The sequence below is a fragment of the Panthera pardus genome, unplaced genomic scaffold (genome assembly GCF_024362965.1).
Source record: "Panthera pardus isolate Hobbes unplaced genomic scaffold, ASM2436296v1 HiC_scaffold_10, whole genome shotgun sequence".
NCBI lineage: Eukaryota > Metazoa > Chordata > Mammalia > Carnivora > Felidae > Panthera > Panthera pardus.
Genome location: NW_026526655.1, coordinates 68,708,708 through 68,718,152, shown reverse-complemented (window position 1 = coordinate 68,718,152; position 9,445 = coordinate 68,708,708).

The window sequence follows — 9,445 nt, the reverse complement described above, 5'->3', positions numbered from 1 at the left end:
CAGGTTATGATCTCACGGTCTGTCGGTTCGAACCTCACCTCAGGCTCCACGCTGACAGTGCAGAGCCTGCTTGGGAATCTCTGTCTCTCTCTCTCTCTCTCTCTCTCTCTCTCATTTATTTATTTATTTATTTATTTATTTATGAATAAATAAACATTTAAAATAATAAAATAAAACGGGCACCTGGGTAGCTCAGTTGTTAAGCATCTGGCTTTGGCTCAGGTCATGATCTCATAGTTTGTGGGTTCAGGCCCTGTGAGGGGCTCCACACTGACAGGAAGGAGCTTGCTTGGGATTCTCTCTCTCCCTCTCTCTCTGCCCCTCCCCAACTTACATGCGCTCTGTCTCTCTCTCAAAATAGATAAATGTAATGAAACAAAACTAAAATAAAATTAAAAAAGAAATAAAATGGGCCCAGGAGTTTCAAATGGGAGGTGTGAGAGCGGTGGCCTGTGAGAACACTGGTATCTGGAGGGGAGGCGACAAAAATGTTCTTCTACGTTCTTGACCCAAAGCATCATTGGTATCACTTTTTTTTTTTTTTTACATTCAAAACAGAAAACACTAATTTTCATTTTTTTCTTTCTCTTTGTCTCAAGTTTTCTTGCCTGCTATCTGTTTGGCTTATGGATTGACAGTTTTTGGTAGGTGAATACTGCCTAAAATGCATAGGATAGTGCTTTTAAAACAAATAAATTATTATGCAAGTCTAATAACTGTACTTCAGTTGTAACCATTAAATCATGAAGTATCTATCCTCCTTCTGCTTATTTGATTATCTCAACACATTCTGAGCCCATGACGTCAATCTTGCTTGAGAAGATATAAGTAACCAGAACTTTTTTTTTTTCTGAAACCTTTCTGTTGCCCACACATAGAAAGACTACAATGCACGTATATTACTAACACAACATGGCATATATCATGGCTGACATATGTGTACACACACACTCCAGTTGATCAATTGTCGAAAAACTAGGTAGAAAGTCCACCGTCAGGAGCAGCAGAGTGCATGGGTTAGAGCGTAGATTCTGAAGCCACATTCCAAATTTTGAGTTTTCGCTTTGCCCCTATGAGCTCTGTGATTTCAGACAAATCCCTGGACCTCCATTTCCTCGTTTATAAATGAAAATGACATTGCTACCAATCCCATGAAATGTTTTGGAGGGTCAGATAATTTGGTAATATGAAGCCCCGATACTTACAGTCAGTGCTTAGTAAATATTCTCGAGGATGTTAAGTATTATCATTATCACTATTATTATTATTATTAATTATATTAATTGCCTATTAGACACAAGACAGAAGCACAGGCAAGGTTTAAATAATTTTTATCTATCACTAGACACTTTGTTCTACAAATATGATTCATAGCATAGACAACAGACCGACCCGGTATTGTGTGAGGGATGTAACAAAAGTCTTCGTACTCAAATTTGCCACCCTATCTATGTGAACTTGAGCAAGTCACTTCAACTTTCTGGGACTTGCTAGTCTCATCTATAAAATGAAGAGGTTGAAATAGATGATTAGTAAACTCTTTCTAAACCCAATGATAGTTTTCCTTTGTCATTACTCAGTAACAATTTCCATTTTTACAACTTGATAATGCAAGGTTTTTAAATTTCCAACATAGAAGTGCCCCAAACAAGACGTCCATAACTTCTTAGTTTGTGCTTTGGTTTCTTGAGTTTTAGGGGAGGAGGGCATAAGAACAGTCGTATGACTTTCACATGCAGGGAAGGTGACCGGACTTAAAGAACATGGGGAAATTATCTGGGGTAGATGTGGCCCCTAAACATAAGCTACATGTGCTTCCCATCAACCTCAAGATCTGGCATGTTAGAAACCTCCCAGCCAACTCAGCAAAGGAAGGAGACCTCAAGCAAAAAACATTAAGTCTTCTAGAAAGCTGACTGTGGTCCTGAGAATCATAATGTCTTTCTAGCTGGAGAAAAAAAAAAAATAAATAAAAAAAAATAAAAAAATAAAAAAAAAATTGAACAATGGAAGAAGAAACCAGACCATCTTTTTCAGGATCAAATGCAGTTGCCAAAACTGTGTGGCAAAAAGATTTGAGTAGAAAATATCCCGTGTTTTCAGTAAAGAGAAAAGAATCAAGAATCTTCTGTGTATAAAGCAGGCTTAATAATTTGATAGATTTGGTTTTCTAAATTACTTAGAATGTTTCCTTCTCTTGCTTTCAAGTTAAAAACCTGACCAAAATAGACACTGAAAAGCACATGCTTTTGTGATAACAGGTAAATATATATGTCTTATTCTTTTCCAGACACAGAACCTTGCATAAGGCAGAAGCCTGTACTTTTCAGAAACTAAAGCATATCAAATGGCATTAGAATCTATTGGCTAATTAAGCTTGGGTGTCATACCAATCTGGGTTTGCACTCGACTATGCTATTGTTCTACCTGTGTAGAACCATAGCTATCTTTTCCTTCGAAGGCTCATTTACTTATTGGAAATATAGGAATAATAATAGGGTTGTTGTGAGATAAATTAAGTGTTTCATAGGAGATTATTATAGGGGAGACCTGAGATTTCTTCATGAAAAGAACAGGAGAATGTGACAGAGCAGCAAACCCAGGCTGCATTAGAGGGTTATGGTATCCAGATAAGGGAGGTAATGCTCAGGCATTGGAGGAATAGAGTCTGATGAAGACTTAGGAAAGAAGAATAAATGTACAGCAGACAGTCATTATCCCTCAATAGCTAAAATGGTACAATATTTGAAAGGGAGAATACTAATTCTGTACAATTCTAAAGGCCATCTCTTGAACAAATAAAAGAAATTAAGAGGAAGCAGATTTTCCCACATGTAAATTTGTTAGTCAGGGTCTAGACTAAACTGCTATAACAAAGAAACCCCCAGATATAGTGGCATTAAATGAGATGTGATGGTCAATGATCGGGAGACGCTTTAGGGCAGTAGAAAGTTCTGCTCTATCACGTCATTCAGGTATTCAAACTGGGCAATCAACTTAGCCATCTTCATTATATGGCCCCATCTCTCAATCCAAACTTGTTGCCTTGTTCCAGCTATCATTATATTCAGGATGAACACCTTTGTCTTTAAAGACATGACCTAGAAGTTGTCAATGTGGTTCCCTTTAAATTTGATATTTTGTGATTTAAAAATGGTTCTTCAACTCGTCCTATCTACTTCGTACTGAATACACTGTTAGAGGAAACTTGAATGTGACAACTCTACACCCTGACATCTTATCCCCTCCTTGTATCACTAGAGTACATGGCTCTATCCTTACCTTCTCTCAGTGCAGGTACTACATTTCATTCATCATAATTCAAAGGGGTACCTATTTTTAAGATAAATATAAGTGAAATGTTAATCAAATTGCTGACCTCAACTCAACAAAAACTCATGGTATTATTCATCTAACGTGTATGTTTTTAATGCCAATTGAGTAAAAGTGTAAAAACAAGTGATAAGATTATTTTGTAGCATATATTTAGGTTTAAAAAAAATCTATAGCAACTGCTTTCTTTAACTATTAAGTTATATGAGAAAAAAAGAATCTATTATAAATATCTATTACAAATAAACCCTGATTTTAAAAACAGGTAAAAGTTTCCTCCAATGAGATTATTCAATTTTTATTAGGGGTAACATGGAAAGGATAAAAATGAAACCTTAATATTGGCTGAATTTTTCTGGATTAAAGTTTTGTTACTTTATGACAAAGACGTGATTTAAGTCAACAAAATGAGGTAGGAGGGGGGAATCAAGTCACATTTGTCCGATTCTTTCTAGTTATTATTTCTTTAAAATTTGGACCTAATTGGATTATTAAAAGTATAGTCTTAGAAAGCTGACTTTAAAACTAAAAATTAAACTTGGATTAAAACTATAGAGGGTTGGGGTGTCTGGCTGGCCCAGTCGATAGAGCATGTGACTCTTCATCTCGGGGTCATGAACTGGAGCCCCACGTTGAGTCTAAAATTTACTTTAAAAAATGCAGAGTGTCTATATGAAACGTTTTTAGGGATTAGATAAAACAATAGTTGCTGCCCCCAAAGCAAAGGTTAAGCAGCTGAAAACAGGCTTGATTTAGAGTACCACCTAGATCTTCAACCCGTCAATTTTGTGCAGTACACAAACTGCACAACCTTATACAGCAGCCCTGAATCAGTTTTTTGATTGAGCAAAGAATTAAATTAAATGTAAATCTTTTCATCACTGGGTTTGTGATGTTTCTAATTAGTGCATTTATTTCTTCCTAATGTAAAATAGAAAATTGTGGCAAATAAGCGTGATTGTTACCTGGGTTCATTTTTCAAAATGATAACAAATTCAATAAGAATTTCAAAATAACTCAAAAGATAGATTCTTCACCACCTACACCAGTTAGGGGAATCTTTGCTTTCACTAGGGCTTTATTTTGTAAGAATCAGGTCTGTGTTAAAATGAAACTTAATGCCATTTGCAACTACGTGGATGGAACCAGAGGGTATGATGCTAAGCGAAATTAGTCAAAGGAAGACAAATATCATATGACTTCACTCATATGAGGACTTTAGGATACAAAACAGATGAACATAAAGGAAGGGAAGCAAAAACAATATAAAAACAGGGAGGGGACAAAACATAAAAGACTCTTAAATATAGAGAACAAACAGAGGGTTACTGGAAGGGTTGCGGGAGGTGTGGAAGGGCTAAATGGGTAAGAGGAATTAAGGAATCTACTCCTGAAATCATTGTTGCACTATATGCTAACTAACATGGATGTAAATTGAAAAAATAAATTAAATTTTAAAAAGAAAATAAAAAAGAAAAAGTTTTAAAAATAAAAAATGAAATTTAAGCTCTGTTACATATTGAGAAACTTATCCTTAGCAATTATATTGACTGTTTCTTCACAATACAAGTTAGTTTACTCATATGAAATCCATACCTTTATTACACAGATATACTACATTGAGAGATGAATTATACAAATTTGCACTTGAATTTTAAAAAGCTCTGTGTGTGTATTTATGTGTATGTACACATGCATGAGAATTTCTTTCTCTTTAGAATAAACAATAGTAGAGAAAATTTGTCATTTAATTCTAGATTCAGAGCTAGGTAATCTAAAAGAGATTTATTTCAAATAAGTCACAGGGATATAAAGTACAACCATGTATATAGTCATAATATTGTAATAACTTTGTATGGTGACAGATGGTTACTGGTCTTCTCATGGTGATCATTTCTCATTGTATATAAATGTCAAATCACTATGTTGTACACCTGAAACTAATATAATATTCTGTTTCAACTATATTTCAATTAAAAAAACCCAAAAATGTCTATTACAAAGACACAGATGAAGTACAGGACAAAAAAATAAAACAATAAAAAAATATTTATTTCTAAATAATATAGACAAGTGTTTAGAATGAAAATCAAATATTTTTTTTTAGAATTTTTCAATTTGATTGCAAATTAACACATTCATGTTTCCATTGTTTCATATAAAAATGTCGGAAGTACTCATGAAAAATTGTGCTTCATGTGTGATTAAAATGATTTATTTCTACTTCTAATTCCATTTACTTTAATGAAATGCTAACGTTAAAAGAGAGAGCAAGGCTTTAGAAGCTGACAGGAAGTTTAGTTTTCAAGTAAAATCATGGGATTGGAGCACATGCTTGTCTACACCATGATCACTGGCATTTACAGGGAGAAATTTGTGCAATGGGCAGGAAGATTATTGCTAACGCCTTCCAGAGATCATGAGGCTTGCATTTAACAAACATAACTTTATACTTTCAAGGCCAACCTCTGGCTAAGAGTCAGGATATAGCCCTTTGGCAATTAGGCTGGGGACGCGGGTTATTGACTGACGTACCATGAAATACCACCAAGCCTTAGAAGGATGGCTCACTGCAGAATGTGTTAACTAAACAGACACTTAAATGGGACAGTAAGATCTCCTTGGCAAATTATAATATGTAATTTACGCCATTCATGTATCTCCTGCAAACACTCTAATAAAATGGATTATTCTCTAACACTAAAAAAAAAAAAAAAAAAAAAAAAAATCATACACTGCTAAATCTTATACGAAAAGTGCAGGACTTATCTCTACCTGTGGCTTTGGAATTTTCATTACCAGTATTCTTCATTACCAGTATTTGACTTCCATTCAACATTTAATGTGCATACTGATATTTTTGTCTTGGCATTTCCCTTATAAGACTTAGCTTGATAGCTCTTTCTGCACAAGATTGCCTAAATGAGTGGCACTCGACTTGGAAGGGGGAAATGGGTAATCAAAGTGTCTATAGAGCTCTTCTTATCTGCTTCCTACCTCATACCAACTTGCCCAGTTTAGCTTAACTGATGTCTTGTCCTGGTAACTTAGGAACAGGGAAGGAAATGTACAGATGTGGCCATTTTAACCGCCATCAAAATTCTCACTTCGATGAATTCTTGAGTTTCTCACTTCTCATGGTGAGCGGAAGGAGTTTAATTTCTCCTCCCTCTCTACTGTTGTTGGCAGATTTACAGAAACAGGCAGGTCTAGTCCACATCTAGGTGAAGATTGCAACCAGGGTCCTCTCACCCCTTGAGAGCAGAACATTCCCAAGTGCTGGAGCTCAGAGAGTCAGTACTGTCACATTGATCCTGGCTGAAGGGAGAACACCATCCCACCCCAGCATCCACCCAATGGGTCGGGCTCTCACCCGCAGGGTTCCAGACTATAGACCTTTCCTTTTTTCTTTCTTACCGAACTTCTCTAGTATATCTCACATACCCTTTGGATTATGATATTAAGCTTGCTAATATCAAAAGTTAATTCACACTATAGTTTAGAGGTTGACCATACTTTGAAAGTTTTATTTTTCCTCAGGGCATCAAAATTTCAAGAAAGACTTCCAGGGATATAATTTCCTAGTTGTCAGAGCAAATGTCTAGTGGTATTACAACCAATAAGTAAGATCAGATATTTGGAGTGACATTTTAGGTGTTTTAATGGCTCCTACTCCCTATGCCATGGCACATATTAGTTCTGTTTAATGAGGTTCTGCTAGATAAATTAGAAATAAAATATCATTAAATAACCTACTTGTAAGGTTGGTGCTGACCCAGCAGCATGCAAACAGTACTTGCTTCTAAGTCTAACTTTCCCAATCCAAGGTACAAAGTGTTTCTCACCTGAGTAATTTAAGGATCATTTATTCCACAAAAAAGCTTTGTGGGCCTTTTACGGCCTATGCCTGAACTAGTTTCTGATGATTCAAAAGTAAATTATACGTGATTCCTAACTTGGAGTATCTCATGGTTCAGCAGATACAGATAGGCCTGTATATATTATATTACATAGTATATTATATATATTATTACAAGGCAGGTTATAGAATTACTTAAGGCAACCCCTCTTATAACTCTTCCTGTGTTAGTAAGGTTGCTTATTTATCGTCTGCTCCCTGCTCACCCCCAATCTCCTTGTGGCCCAAGATTGTGTCTTACCAATCTTTTTAACTATTTGTACCTAACTTCAGGATATAATACACATTAGATAAGAAAGGCAGGTGTATCATTCCATATTATGGATAGAGAAATTGAAACTCAGAGACTTTTTTTTTTTTAAGTAGGCTTCAAGCCCAGTGCCGGGCCCAGCATGAGGCCCAATGCAGGGGCCCAACATGGGGTCTGAATTCAAGACGCTGAGATCAAGACCTGAGCTGAGATCAAGTCAGATGCTTTAACCGACTGAGCCACCCAGGTGCCCTGCTAGTGAGAGATTTTGAAAACTTTTTCAGAAACTGTTAAGATCAGAGAGGGTTCAAATCTAAGTCCTTTGGCACACACACAAAAAATGCTCTTACCTCAACATCATTTATCTGTTGACATTCCTTTTCAGAAATCAACCTGATAGCAATGTACATAGAAGCATGAATTCTAAGCACATACCTACAGTCATTTCTAGTAATCTACAGATCACCCAAGTGTAAATTATCTACTTCCTGGCTTATCTGTTAGAAATGATTGCTATCAGAGCAGCTTCCGTTTGCCATCTACACACCTCTGAGCCTTTTCCCTCTTATTATGACTTGCACAGGAAATGCAAACTACTGAGATTCTAATATTAGCCTAGATGCAACATAATTTAAATAATAAATATAATACACCCCAACCACTGCCAACTGACAGACGTCATCCAAATTTAATATAAATGGCTTTTAACAGATGCACCTCTGCATTAAAACAGATAACTTACAGTTTATTGCACTTACTTTGTAGTAATTTACATTCAAAGAATCTGTTTTGGATAGGGGTACTTGAGAATATTGCTGTGCATTTTTCTTTCTGAAGCAGCCCTCCCCCAGGTGATACTCTATAACTTTCATTGTTGGAGGTTCAAAAACTCGTGTATTCTTAGAAGATAAATCTGGGAAATGCAGCCATCTACGTTCAAATTTTCAAGGGATGACTCCATTGTATGGAAAGCCTGGCTAGTGATCTGTCGATAGTAACGTTTCTAGGTGAGCGGTAGCATCTTTCCAAACACAGAGCAAATTCTAGCTTGCCACAAGTGGCCATTTCATCAGGAAACAATTCTCTAGACTTTTTAGACGTTACTCATGTGATTCATTTTTCAACATGTAAGTTCCCAGGTATGGCTGCAAAAGACTAATCATAACAAAGCTATAAAAATTAAACACAGAGAAAGAGAGAGAGAGGAGAGAAATAAGCATCTGGTGACTTGAAACAAACAACCGACACAAAACAAAACGAAACACTTTTCCCTCCATTTCTTGTATCCATTTTTTCCCTATCCCATCCAGATAGAGAGCACTACAGGATACCCTGACAGTGGTAGAGACCTCACCAGCACAGTGTGCTCTTCTGAAGAGCACTGGTAGAGTTTTCATGAAGACCTAAGAAGACACAAAGTCTTTTGTCCCTTCAGGATAAAAAGTACAGTGCGCTTGACGATGAACCTGTCATTGTAAACCTTCAAGGTTTTAATCTTACACGTAATAGAGTTTAAAACCGATTGTATAGTTTTGCCCAGAATTCAGATTTATGTTATGGTCTCCTACAGACATCCTAAAACGTACTCAAGTGACAGGTTGTCGATGACATATATTATTAATACAACGATTCTAACACGTATATGTATAATGCAAACCACTTTGGTAAACTACTACAAGAACTGCTCCCAGTCGATGTTAGAGACAGGCAGTTAAACACAGATAGGAACCCAGCTGATTAAGCGTCATCTTGTTCTCACTGAGAAAATTCGGTTATCTCCAGACAAGCACATGCAAATTTTGGAAAGAGAGAAAAAGAGAGAGGAAGAAAGAGAAAGAGAAGTATATACTCAAGGTTCTTTCTAAGGCTATATATTTAGGATAAGATAATTGCCCTTCTGTTGTATGGTTCTGGAGATTGCACAGCAAAGACTAAAAAATGCC